Genomic DNA, 13,599 nt, shown 5'->3' with positions numbered 1-13,599 from the left:
GCATCGCAACATTCTTGCTCATTTGCATGTGTCAACATCTCCGCTTTGAACCAATGGTTTGGAAACAACGCTGGATTTCTATACAGACACAAATTCCTTCTCACCTCAGAACAATGGCAGCTAATTACCCAAACGTGACGGGCGGTTACGACCGTCTCATCGATCCCAGTAGGGTTCTCCCAGAATGCAACGGGCCACTAAAGGTCAAATGCTTATTTGATCCGTTAATGAACTGCTTCAGGAATGAAGAGACGCTCGGAATGGAACATTTATGATACGCAAGCGTTCCAGTTCTCTGGGTTTCCACAATACGACCCAATTGTTATATTTCCAGAAGTTTCCAATGAGGGTATGACATTCCTCAACAATGATTCCAAGAACCTGAGGTGCTTCAACCAGGGGTTTAAATCTGCAAGCAGACGGAAAACACAAGCCATAATCAAATTCTCCCAATAGATCCCATATGCATTGTAAAGGTATCCATTTACAAGGCGCCACTACATTCACGTCTAAAACTTGATTCCTTTTTCAAAAAGGTTGCAACCAGGGTTTCTCTCTGAAATAGAAACTTGCTAAAACTTATAGGGCTCATGACACGAGAAATAAAATTTGCCTTGATTTATTTGACATATAAGTGGTTTTTGTACCATTAAAACATACTTCAAGTTTCATAGCTTAAAACATCCTCTTTATTATGAACAAAGCATTTATTTAATTAAGCTAAAAATATAATTAAAAAAAGACTCATTTTGATATTGAGGGATCTGTGACGTATACAGATGTGTGTTCAGTTTCCACACACTTGAGTCTGCCGAAAACTTTTAGTACTGTAGTTTAGCATAAAAGTTTTATTTAACATGTAGTGAGAAATACTACAGACATTGTATAATCAAATATAAAAATATAATACGATGCATATTCTTCACTGAGTGAATTAAAGATTCAAAAGTGATTCATTTAAGAGCAGTGAGTGATTTTCTCTGTCTTTTGTTGTTTGATTAACATTAATGACAGCAGGTTTATTAGGCTGTTGTCACTTTAAGACCGAATGCACAGATCTAAGTTTGCCAAGTCTAGCATCACTATTATGTGATCGAACCTCTAATGTGCGCATCGTCCTGCAGCGTTTGTGCTTCAGACATGAATGATTCCTCAAAGAAAACGTCGACCAAGGTTTGCTAGTGGTCAACCGGAATAGTGCCAAGACCGATATATCGGCCGATATTTTTTGATTATCGGCACTGGCCGAAAAGTTTCTCTGTTTGGCCGATGTGTCAGGAGTGGGACTTTTATTTTGACACTAAAAAACACACATACAGTGTCCACTCTAAAGGGATGCATGAGCCCACTTTGAAATCAGACAGATGTGTCTTGAAACGCTGTGTGTGTGTGTGCACTTTGATCTCACAATGCTGCTACGGAAGGCTCTCACACACACACACACACACACACACACACACACACACACACACACACACACATGAAGAGAGAAAACACTGCTTACAGTGGAGGTTTAAATATGCATTTGATCACGGCTGAAGGAGACATACGGACACGTGCCAAAAGCCACAACTAAACTACACCTTCCTAAAGCCTGTCAGGAGGAATTCACAGACAATACAAGACTAGATATCTTTATGTTTTCTGCTAATCTTGCTAACACAATGTTAGGCTTTTGCAGGTGGTGTTTCTGATTCGTTTGGAGTTTGTGGAATAATGAATGTGCATATGTGATATGCATGTAAATATAATAATCTTTAATATGAGAAATTGTATTAGCGATGATACAGCAGCATGCAAAAAAGAAGCACACTTTAAAAACAAAACCTACAGCTAAACAACCAACAGAAAAACCTATAAAGCACAACCACCTAATAACATAAAAAATGTTACTTAAACCCACCAAGTGTTGGTAAAGACGCTCTGAAGCTCAGAGAAAACAACCACGAAAAGAAAAACTATAAAATCAACTGATATTGTCTACTCTATATGTTATTAAAATTGGCAATATGCATCCAATAACATCCCAAAAAAATACGAGACGTTCCTTAAACTCACCGAGTGCCGGTCAGACGCTCTGGAGCTCAGGGAGGACAACCACAAAATCCACAAAGATGCAACAAAACCAAGCGGGAATCATTTCAGTGTGTCCGCTGGTCTCATACGTGTCGGTTTCCTTTCAGACGTGTGTATAATTTAGAGTAAATCTGCAATTTTCTGGGTGTCATAAAGGTTGATGGTTCTGTCTGGCTGTGGAGGTCTGAACACGAGCAAACGGAGATGAAAAGACATTCAAACCTCCCCCTTTCCTTCCTTCTCTCTCTGTCTCTCTCTCTCTCTCTCTCTCTCTCTCTCTCTCTCTCTGAGAAAAGCATGCAGAATGTCAAAAACCATGCAAAAAAAAAAAAGCACCCAAATCAAGACGGTTTAACCTCAGAATCCACCCCGTCAAAGCAACAATTAATGTCAGATTATAACATTCTCACACACACACACACACACACACACACACAGTTTGAAGTACTGCTGTGACAGGTGCAAAACAATAACGGCAGATCAGCTGGGGCAACTGCATGCATTTGTGTGTGTGTGTGTGTGTGTGTGTGTGTGTGTGTGTGTGTGTGTGTGTGTGTGTGTGTGTGTGTGTGTGTGTGTGTGTGTGTGTGTGTGTGTGTGTGTGTGTGTGTGTGTGAGAGCAGAGCACACTTGAGATTGCTGACAGCAGAATATAATTAATGCACAGAGGGGGCTGGGTCAGTGTGTGAGTCTTCTATTGTTTACAGGGTCAGAGTGTGTCCATAACACAGCGACACAGACCAGTCGGCTCTTCACCAGGGTTGGGAAGAGTTCTGGTTTCAAGATGATCCACACTTATCGCATTTCTATCCTAAATTTAACCACTACACTAGGGACGACAACTGATCAGAACGCAAAACCTAAACTGATCTCACAAGCTGCTCTGTGTGAATTTAGCAATTGGTTGTCCAGCACGAGTCTGAAGACCATGTGATGCATGTGCTCGGTCATCAGATGATCTGCATTTGCAAGATAAATGTTCACATTAGCCGAGCACAGGGTTTTTGATTAGAGATGCCAGATGCACAATATCACTAACACATTTTTAAATAAATTATTCATATCTGAAGCAGATATCTGCACTTATTTCCTTTGCAATTGAAACAGTATGGCAAGTATAGAAAAGCTCTAAAGATATCAGTTGTTTCTATCAAACATTAAAATATAATTTTAATTCAAGCATGTAAAGTTCAATGTAAATATCGTAGTTGTGCACAACGTTTTTTCCATAATACAATTATTTTAATATAATACATTCTTTTTTTTATGCATTTTATTAAAAAACAAGTTAACTATATATATATATAATTGGTTATCAATCAAATTTCTATATCGTGCATCTTTTGAATTTCATCAAATTCAAAGCCTTTTTAATTGCAAAGATTTTTATGTTGCTTTACATCAGATAATTCGGGGGCATTATGAAAGAATGACAAAAGTCATGCATTGAAAAAGAAATTGTGCATGTACATTAGTTTAACTGTGATTCTCATCTACACGCCAATCATTTTCCAAATTTAATTAGCTTGTCTTTGTACCTGCTGGCTCGGTTTGAATTAATAACTTCACTCTACGAAACTACCTTTCTGGAAGAACGAACACAGATTGTGATTTTAAAGAGATTGGTGTACCATTGAAATGACATCAGCTCTGCAATAAAATAAGCCTCCAAAAAATAGACATCTTATTGAGAAGTACAAAGCTGCAAAACTACAAAAATGTGTTGAATGGACTGGGAAGTTTGAGTTGAGATAGTATGTCTACAGCAAACATTACAAATGAGCAAGACAATTCTGTTTTCAATGCAAATGCAAATATGCATTGACACATTCACATTAAAGTCTGCAGTGTGTAATATAGCTGTTTGTGAAGGTAAAAGGTCTGCAAAGTTTTAAAGATCAAAGTGCACAACAAATAAGTTATTGTCTCACAACGGACTGAGCCATCTGACCAATCAGAGCAGAGTATACCAATCACAACAGACTGAGCCATCTGACCAATCAGAGCAGAGTAGACCAATCACAACAGACTGAGCCATCTGACCAATCAGAGCAGAGTAGACCAATCACAACAGACTGAGCCATCTGACCAATCAGAGCAGAGTAGACCAATCACAACTGACTGGCTGAGCCATCTGACCAATCAGAGCAGAGTAGACCAATCACAACAGACTGAGCCATCAGACCAATCAGAGCAGAGTAGTAGAGTTCTCAACGGGCCTAAAAATTAAAACCCGACCCGACCCGACCCGGCCCGTGGCTTTTAAAGCCCGGACCCGATGTAACCCGACACATAAACATGAATTATCTGCCCGAACCCGACCCGCGGCCCGACGCCGCGTCGGATTTTTTTTCTCTCTCATAAACGTATTATCATGACCAGCAGACGGGAATTCAAATCAACCTTTAATGTTCACACCTTTTAACAATACAAACAATACAAACAACTGAAACAATAAACTTTAAATATATAAATAGGCTGTAGTAGCGGCGGTGAATTCACCTGCGGCAAGTTTACTCCTCACTCCATCTTCTTCTCCAAGCTAAAGGCGTGCACGCAGCGGCGTCAGGTCTGCCCAGAGAATGTGGTCTGCCCCGCCCCTCTCCATGATGCACGTTACACGCAGCAGCCAGACTTTCTTTACGGTCAACAGCAGCGATGATTAATAAATGTTTTATTTATTTTTTGAGCGGAAAAGATTAAGCCCGAGGTCCGACCCGACCCGAGTCATTTGATTATATTTTCGACCCGAACCCGGCCCGAACCCGCGGGTCCCGTCGGGTTTGTCGGGCCGACCCGACCCGTTGAGAACTCTACAGAGTAGACCAATCACAACGGACTGAGCCATCTGACCAATCAGAGCAGAGTAGACCAATCACAACGGACTGAGCCATCTAACCAATCAGAGCAGAGTAGACCAATCACAACGGACTGAGCCATCTGACCAATCAGAGCAGCGTAGACCAATCACAACGGACTGAGCCATCTGACCAATCAGAGCAGAGTAGACCAATCACAACAGACTGAGCCATCTGACCAATCAGAGCAGAGTACACCAATCACAACAGACTGAGCCATCTGACCAATCAGAGCAGCGTAGACCAATCACAACGGACTGAGCCATCTGACAAATCAGAGCAGAGTAGACCAATCACAACAGACTGAGCCATCTGACCAATCAGAGCAGAGTAGACCAATCACAACAGACTGAGCCATCTGACCAATCAGAGCAGAGTAGACCAATCACAACAGACTGAGCCATCTGATCAATCAGAGCAGAGTAGACCAATCACAACGGACTCAGTCATCTGACCAATCAGAGCAGAGTAGACCAATCACAACGGACTGAGCCATCTAACCAATCAGAGCAGAGTAGACCAATCACAACGGACTGAGCCATCTGACCAATCAGAGCAGCGTAGACCAATCACAACAGACTGGGCCAACTGACCAATCAGAGCAGAGTACACCAATCACAACAGACTGAGCCATCTGACCAATCAGAGCAGAGTAGACCAATCACAACAGACTGAGCCATCTGACCAATCAGAGCAGCGTAGACCAATCACAACGGACTGAGCCATCTGACCAATCAGAGCAGAGTAGACCAATCACAACAGACTGAGCCATCTGACCAATCAGAGCAGAGTAGACCAATCACAACAGACTGAGCCATCTGACCAATCAGAGCAGAGTAGACCAATCACAACAGACTGAGCCATCTGATCAATCAGAGCAGAGTAGACCAATCACAACGGACTCAGTCATCTGACCAATCACAACAGAACAGCCTGGGCCATCTGACCAATCAGAGCAGAGTAGACCAATCACAATAGACTGAGCCATCTGACCAATCACAACAGAACAGACTGGGCCATCTGACCAATCAGAGCAGAGCAGGCTCACGGAAAGGAGGGGTTTAAAGCGTGAATCTTCAAACGAACCGTTTCAGACACTGTGAGAAAAGAGCTGATGCTAAAAAAGTGTTTTTTGACCTTGGATGCATGTAATCTAAACCTGTTGTAGGAGACTAAAGAACACCACAGACTGATACTCAGGGAAAATCTGTGAAAAACACGATACACCAGTTTTCCCAGATGAGAAGTTTATCTATGTGTTATCTTTTTACTCTTTTAATTCATTTTATAACTGTACCGTATCTCTTTTCATTTCTTTTATAACTGATTTAATTTTTCTTGTTTTTATTTTGTGAAGCACTTTGAATTGCCATAGTGTATGAAATGTACTATATAAATAAACTTGCCTTACCTACAAAAAAAATGAGCAAACTTCAAAAAAGATCATAATAGGGGCACTTTAAGGATGTTGCACTCAACAAAACCCTGGATAATGTTACAATGTAACAACACTACAGAACACGATGAACCCCGATCAGCCTGAATGACCATGAGTCAGTGCACTAGGGTAGATGTTGTTTGTATTTGAGTGTGTGTTTACGGTAACATCATCACACATGGGTTCACACCATCAGAGAGTCACAGGATTCTCGTAAAACAGAAGCACAGATACAGATCCTGCCAAAGCTTTCACCAAATTCGATGAAAAACAGGTCTTTTCAAATAAGAGTTTGTAGTTTGTACACATACTCTAACATTCACAATTCAAAGCTCCTTCTGGTGCTGTAAAACTCCTAAAAGGACAAACAATTATTATATTAATAAAAATAATAAAAGTACCATTAAAAACTCCAATTGAGGAGTGCACTACACTGAACAAAAAATTCTGATGTAGTATTTACTTTGAAACCATTTTCGCTCACAAATTGCAGGTAAATTTCACGAATAATTACAAAGAAATGACAAGTAAGACATTGAATGAAACATGAATGTTTGAGGTAGGAACACTGGAATAGTATTTCCTTCAAAAGAGCATCAAAAAATATTATATTTCAAGTCTTCTGAAGGCATTTAAGAGTTTTATTTGGGGAAGAGCCTTTACATTATTTTCTGAATATTTTTCCCTCCATCACAGTTTTAAAGGAACACGCCGACTTTTTGGGACTTTAGCTTATTCACCGTATCCCCCAGAGTTAGATAAGTCCATACATACCCTTCTCATCTCCGTGCGTGCCGTAACTCTGTCTGACGCACCCACCGCTAGCCTAGCTTAGCACAAAGACTGGAGGTAAATGGCTCCAGCTAGCATATTGCTCCCAATAAGAGACAAAATAACGCCAACATTTTCCTATTTACATGTTGTGATTTGTATAGTCACAGCGTGTACAAATAACAAGGTCACATGAGACACAGCCAACTTCTAATCGTAGGAAATTGTTGGCGTTATTTTGTCACTTATTGGGATTAGTATGCTAGCTGGAGCCATTTACCTCCAGTCTTTGTGCTAAGCTAGGCTAGCGGTGGGTGCGTCAGACAGAGTTACGGCACGCATGGAGATGAGAAGGGTGTGTATGGACTTATCTAACTCTGGGGGATACAGTGAATAAGCTAAAGTCCCAAAAAGTCGGTGTGTTCCTTTAAAGTCTGAACTGCATTTGCAAATTCACAATCACTCTGTGCATGATCACAATATGACATATTGTTCACTGAAAGTAAGTGCAAATGAGATTTGAGAGCTGTAGTTTGGAGCAGAGCTGGAATAGAGCTTGCAAGTTGAGAAGGTCAAAGAGAGGGCGGAAAATGATCATGTTAAACTAAATTACGACTGCTTTGGTGCAAGAGAGCTTGACTAGCTTCAGGGAGAAAAGTAAAATATTACAGGGATGTAGAATATGGCCCCAGTCTTGATTGAACACAATATAATTAGCACAAGCCCATGCACTTTTAAAGCGCTGACTGCTCTCTCCTCCACACAACTGTTTGTTTCTTCTCAAACACTCCCTTCAGAAATATTTAATCTCGGAAAATTCTTGTTTCACTCCCTAAACCACCCAGAAAACATTTGCATTTAATAAAAACACGTATAAAATTGAGAACACTGCTGTAAATGCAAATAGGGATTAGGCTAATCATTATCGTTTCCCAAGGAAGAATTTGTTTTTTTTGCTGCATGGCGTTAGTGTTATCTGGTCTGAAACGACATCCGTGTCCGATAACTCGTGGCACGCAAGAGAAATCAAGTCAATCCGACACAATGAATCCATTCAGCAGGGAGACGCTTCCAAACAGCAGAATGGCCTTCCCATCAGCCAATAAATCGATTATCTCTGGAATGAGGCTGGTTTAGTTATCCGAGATTAAAAATGACCATCCCACATGAGTCTTGTGACTCTCCATGGAGTCAACTTGAAATCCAAATTTACCCCATTTACTTTTGTTTCTGGTTTCACTGTGAATGATTCATAAATGCATGTTGTTATGAAACAAATAAAAAAAATATTGTCTTTATAATAATTTCATCAAATGACTGATTAGCTCATCGGTCTCTTATTTAAAGACACGTTTAAAAATGACAGTGAATAATGTCACAAAATATTCTATTTCAAATAAATTTCTTTCTATTCATCCAAAAATCCTGAAAAAATGTATCTCGGATTCCACGAAAATATGAAGCAGCACAACTGATCAACAATGATAATGAGAAGAAATGTTCAGCACTTTAGACTGATTTCTGAAGGATCATGTGACACTGAAGACTGGAGAAATGATGCTGAAAATCAGCTTTGCATCACAGGAATAAATTACATTTTTAACATATATTCACACAGAAAACATTTATTTAGTACTAAAATAGATCTAACCTTACATTTTGTGTAATTTTACAGTGAAATACTATTAAAAGTACCATTTTTTTAAGTATAAAGAACAAATCATCTTATAATTTACAGTGAAAAGCCGTATACCGAGTTGCCTCTGTGACATTTCACATTTGATGATTTTTAATTGTATTTATTATGTTTCTTAGTTTTTTTGTTGTTATCGGTTGTACATATGCTGTTGGATTCACCGGTTTAAAATGTTTTTGGGCTTTTTGTGTGTGTGTAAATTACAGTTTTAAAGCGTAAAATCTACATGTTGTTCTGTAAATATGTTTAAATTTTTACTATATTTTTACAGAATTATTCTGGCAACCACAGCTGGCAGTTTTTCTTTTTTTTACAGTGAACTTCTATTTTGCAATAATAGCTGCAAGTTATGTAGTGTAACTTCATGATATCCATGTATAAACATACTTGAAAACATTTTCTAACAAAAATGAGAAATAAAAAGTCTAAGTTAAAGTACTAAAATGACTAAAACATCACTAAAGCTGAAATAAATATATTTTTTTTAGGGATGCACCGATATAAAAATGTTGACCGATACCGATAACACTTTCTACATGAAAGCTGATAACCAATATGTTGACCGATAAATCTAAATCCAAATTTTTATATAATTTTTGAGAGACTGATTGCAATTATGTAGCCGATATAACAGACTTGCGCTGCACATGTTGCACTTAACTGCATTTTCCTTTTGAAGTGATTCCAATCATATTTCAAGCGATTTAAAACATCACAGCGAACAGTGTGAATCTGAAGTGTCTCAGCTGAAGGAAATAATCCATTATATATCACTATCAGTTTTAATATACTGTACAAATTCTCTTATCGGACCGATAACGATAACATTAAAACTGATCATATATCGGCCGACAGCGATATGGAGTCGATATTCAATACTATGCCGACACCGATATTCGATACTATACCGAAAATGACAAAAAGCACATAAAATGACTAAACTTAAAGTAAAATTAAATTTGAAACCTGAAAATATATATAAAAAAGAAGCTAATTGAAAATATTAACATACTTATATAAATAATGCTAAAATAGCACTGCTCCCCACAACAACACTCAATGCATTATACCAAACTAATTATTTAATTTTGCAAGGCATAAAAATGCATATGCATGACAATTAAGGGAAGATGTAGTGACAACACAGTATTAGCCTGTCAACTGGACCATAACGCTCTCACTGGCCCCGGGGCATCATTATTATTCAGACCTGTTATCGATCACCAAGCATTGCTTATCACTGTGTGTTTTCAAGAGAAGAAGCTATCTGAAGAAACCCTGTGACTGCTCTGAGACCTGTGCAGGTGTCGGGGGCAGCATAAACCAGCCTGGGGTCAGATTAGAGGGGTAATTAGTATCCAGAAAGGTAACAGAATAAGGGCGTCCTCCTATCAGTCCAGATCCTTCTCTCCACACTCCTCTGGGAGATGTAGGGATGTTGGCAGAGGGACACAAAGCACGACTGTGTTCGGCTCACAGACTCTAGAGTGGCACTTTTGTGCGGTTTCTTAGAGTGAAGGAACATTATGTGCCGTGGACGAGTCTTTTTCAGCATCCACAATGTGGACGGAGCATTAAAACAGGGTCGGAGAGCGGTTAGGGCATCGATGTAGGGTTCGGATCAGGTCGCATTTCACTAGATTACTAATGAGAGACCCCTGCTATCGCTTCAAAGCAAGCCTAAAGGTCAATCGCTGCATTGATTTTTAATCCAGGATGAATCAATCTGTCCAAATTCAAATCATTAAAGAGTCCGTTCACACAAAAATTTAAATTCATCATTGAAATTCAATGTTGAAAAGGTGAACTATCCCTTTAAAACAACACTTGAATGTAAATCAGTCTGAATCTCGTAGGTTTTGTTCTGAAAGGCCGGTTCTGTTCATCGACGGGCCACTGGTGTTCGGTTCACAGGGATATTGGGTACCGGTCTGACCCGGCGCCAACTCATCTGGGTTACATGATTCTATCGTGTTCAGCCATGAAGGCGGGTCATTGTCTGGCTGGACTATCGACACAATCCATGTTCAGATTAACATACGGTATATGACCCACTCATAAGATCATTACCTCATTAAAAATGTCCCGAGGGACTAATTTAACATCAATGAACCCATCGGCGAGTACCGGCATCTGCTCTAATTATTACAGCACATGCAAAGATCAAGGCTATATTCGGAATAAAATACTAGCTTACTGCACTGTGTGTGTATACACAGCCTACTATTTTTAAAAAGTAGTGTGTGAAACAGCACACAGGCATTTCAAATAATAGTAAGCTACATTGTTGTCACATGACCTCATGACATTTCAAAAGCAGCTTTACAGAAAATCCTGATGTTGATGTTAATATTAATATTTTCATGCCTTATAGTTGCATTTAGCAGATTTGAGCTGGGCAACAATATCGTTTAATTTTGTGATGATATAAACAATCAAACTGTTGTGATCTTGCTATATATGGGCTACTATTGCCATATGAGTATATACTGTATGTATGCAGATTAAGTTAGACCTTATATATCCAACAGAATTTATAATTCGGTCAAATAATCCAATCACATGCTGTAGGTGATCTGTATTACATGCATAAATACTGCTAAATGAATAATTGTAAAATGCAAAAACACAAGTACAAGTAGGGTTTGCTATTCTGAACATAGCCCAACTCTATATTGATGGGGAAAACAAATCAACCTGATGCTAAACTTAAGACTTAGTTCTAGCATAAGAATCCTTTTTATGTTTTAATAACAGCATCATGTGCTTTTACACATGTTTTACAGCAAAAGACAAAGTAGTCCCTGAAGCAAAGAATAAATTCTATCATTTCAAGGGTCAGTTTTTAGGCATTAGGGGTCAAGAGGTCATGGACACAAAGGCACTGTCTGAATGATAACCCTCCGCTGAGAGCCAACAGTTCATGTCAAGCTATATTCTTCCACTTAGCAGACACTTTTACCTTGCTTCTATTTTAGCCAGCCTTCAGACTCCTATCTGAGAGACTAAAGAGTCTCCAAACATCTTTTAAAAACTACATGAAGATTTATGCAGTTTAAAAATGAGCACATGCAACAGAAACAAGCTGAAAAAGATGAATTAACTGTGTTGAAAAATACTCTATGTCTGCTTAGAGTTGCTTTAATGTTTAAACTACATGCAATTATAAACTCCTATTATTAACTGAGAGACTGCATGTAAAATTGTACTATATTACTTTTATTTCCATGCATATCATTCATAACACATGACCATTTAAATTAAACTACAAAACAACAAAAGGGTGATTAAAACTTCACCTCACACAAACTTTAACCTAAATTTTGATGTTGAAAATGATGTCGTCACCAAATACAGTTGCATTGATTATATAGGAAGTTTGTACAACTAAACACAACCTTGACTAGTTCTCAACTAAAAAAAGCACAAAGAAAAAAAATCTGTTGTGGTCTCATTTGAGCTAGAAGACTCTTTTGTTGTTTAGATGAAAAGTCTGGGATAATTTATGCGAGTTTGACTGCAGACCTCTACATGACCCTAAAATGCCAGACTAACATTAAAAAACACAATTAAACTAAACTAAACAGCACTAAACGTGCAGGTTAACCCAGTTTGAATTAACTTGTGCAAACAAACAACTAAAAGGGAGCGACAGAAGACGACAGAGTCGCTGTCAGCCAATGAGCATTTGATATTTTAAAGAGCAAATACTTTCCTTTTGTTCGGTTGTTTCTGAACCAAATACAAAGAAACACTAACCCGCCACTAAACGCGAACAAACAGCGGTATACGGTGAAACTGGAATGTTTAGTCGTATAGAGGAGAAAGAAACCTGCTGTAAATGATCCAGCCGCGGAGGAACAAGTGCAGCTCAAAGTCCTAAAACCTCTCGAGACCAGAGTCCATAGAAACCGGAGAACAACAATCCTCAAAACCTGGACATACACACACACACACACTGCGACTGAATCCCGCACAGACACTCACCCGGGCGCGTGGAGAAGAAGGAAGGGTTCCGGTCCTCCGCGCGCGGGTTAAACGTTTAAAGTTTAAAGAGTTTGTGAGAGCTGATGCCGTGACCTGACGCGCTTCTCCCTCTCAGCAATGTTTGTGTTCGTGTGTGTGTGTGTGTGTGAGAGAGAGAGAGAGAGAGAGAGAGAGAGAGAGAGAGAGAGAGAGAGAGAGAGAGAGAGAGAGAGAGAGAGAGAGAGAGAGATAAACGACTATAGAATAAGTTGGTTTTGTTAATATACATTTTATTTTTTTTCGATTTTATTTTTATTTGATAAATGTTTGATTTGATTATTTTTTAACCCAGTTGTGTTTAAAAAAATTGGAGATTTTATGTTTTTAGAAAAAAAAAAACTCGATACAACAAATCATTTTATGTGATAGGCCTATAACAAAAAAGAATAATACATGTAAACCTTAATTCTTGATACCATATCATATAATAATATAAAATACTTTAACTGTTAGTGAAAATTGTTATATGTGGTAAATAACATTATAGACCTTATGTAGGCTAGCCCCGCCCCTTTTCAGCGCTGCGCTCGTTGTCTTTTGACTTCCGGTCTGTATTTTCACAGCGATCTTATTTATGAATGAACGGCTCGTTTTAAAATCTTCCCGGTCTACTGACATTTGTTAAGACATATGCTTTAAACATTACAATCCTCATGATAACTTTCGTTAACTTTACATTAAGTAAATCCACTTCAAAAGCTAATTACTCCTGGACAGCAATGCCATAGAAATAT

The 13,599-nt window shown here is 38.8% G+C and overlaps 1 protein-coding gene across 3 annotated transcripts in view; it reads right to left on the bottom strand.

The window, feature by feature from the left end:
* The window catches only part of sema4d (sema domain, immunoglobulin domain (Ig), transmembrane domain (TM) and short cytoplasmic domain, (semaphorin) 4D), a 61,705-nt gene extending 48,737 nt beyond the window's left edge, over positions 1 to 12,968 (bottom strand). For 2 of the 3 annotated variants that reach the window (XM_081391550.1, XM_081391551.1), the window contains exon 1: positions 12,827 to 12,968. The gene's annotated coding sequence lies outside the window, so the exon portion shown is untranslated. The other variant, XM_081391552.1, reaches the window with a different exon arrangement.
* Between the last annotated feature and the right edge of the window lie 631 nt (positions 12,969 to 13,599).

This window comes from Scardinius erythrophthalmus, assembly GCF_964197995.2.
Source record: "Scardinius erythrophthalmus genome assembly, chromosome: 17".
Lineage (NCBI taxonomy): Eukaryota > Metazoa > Chordata > Actinopteri > Cypriniformes > Leuciscidae > Scardinius > Scardinius erythrophthalmus.
This window is presented reverse-complemented; position numbering and strand designations above follow the sequence as displayed.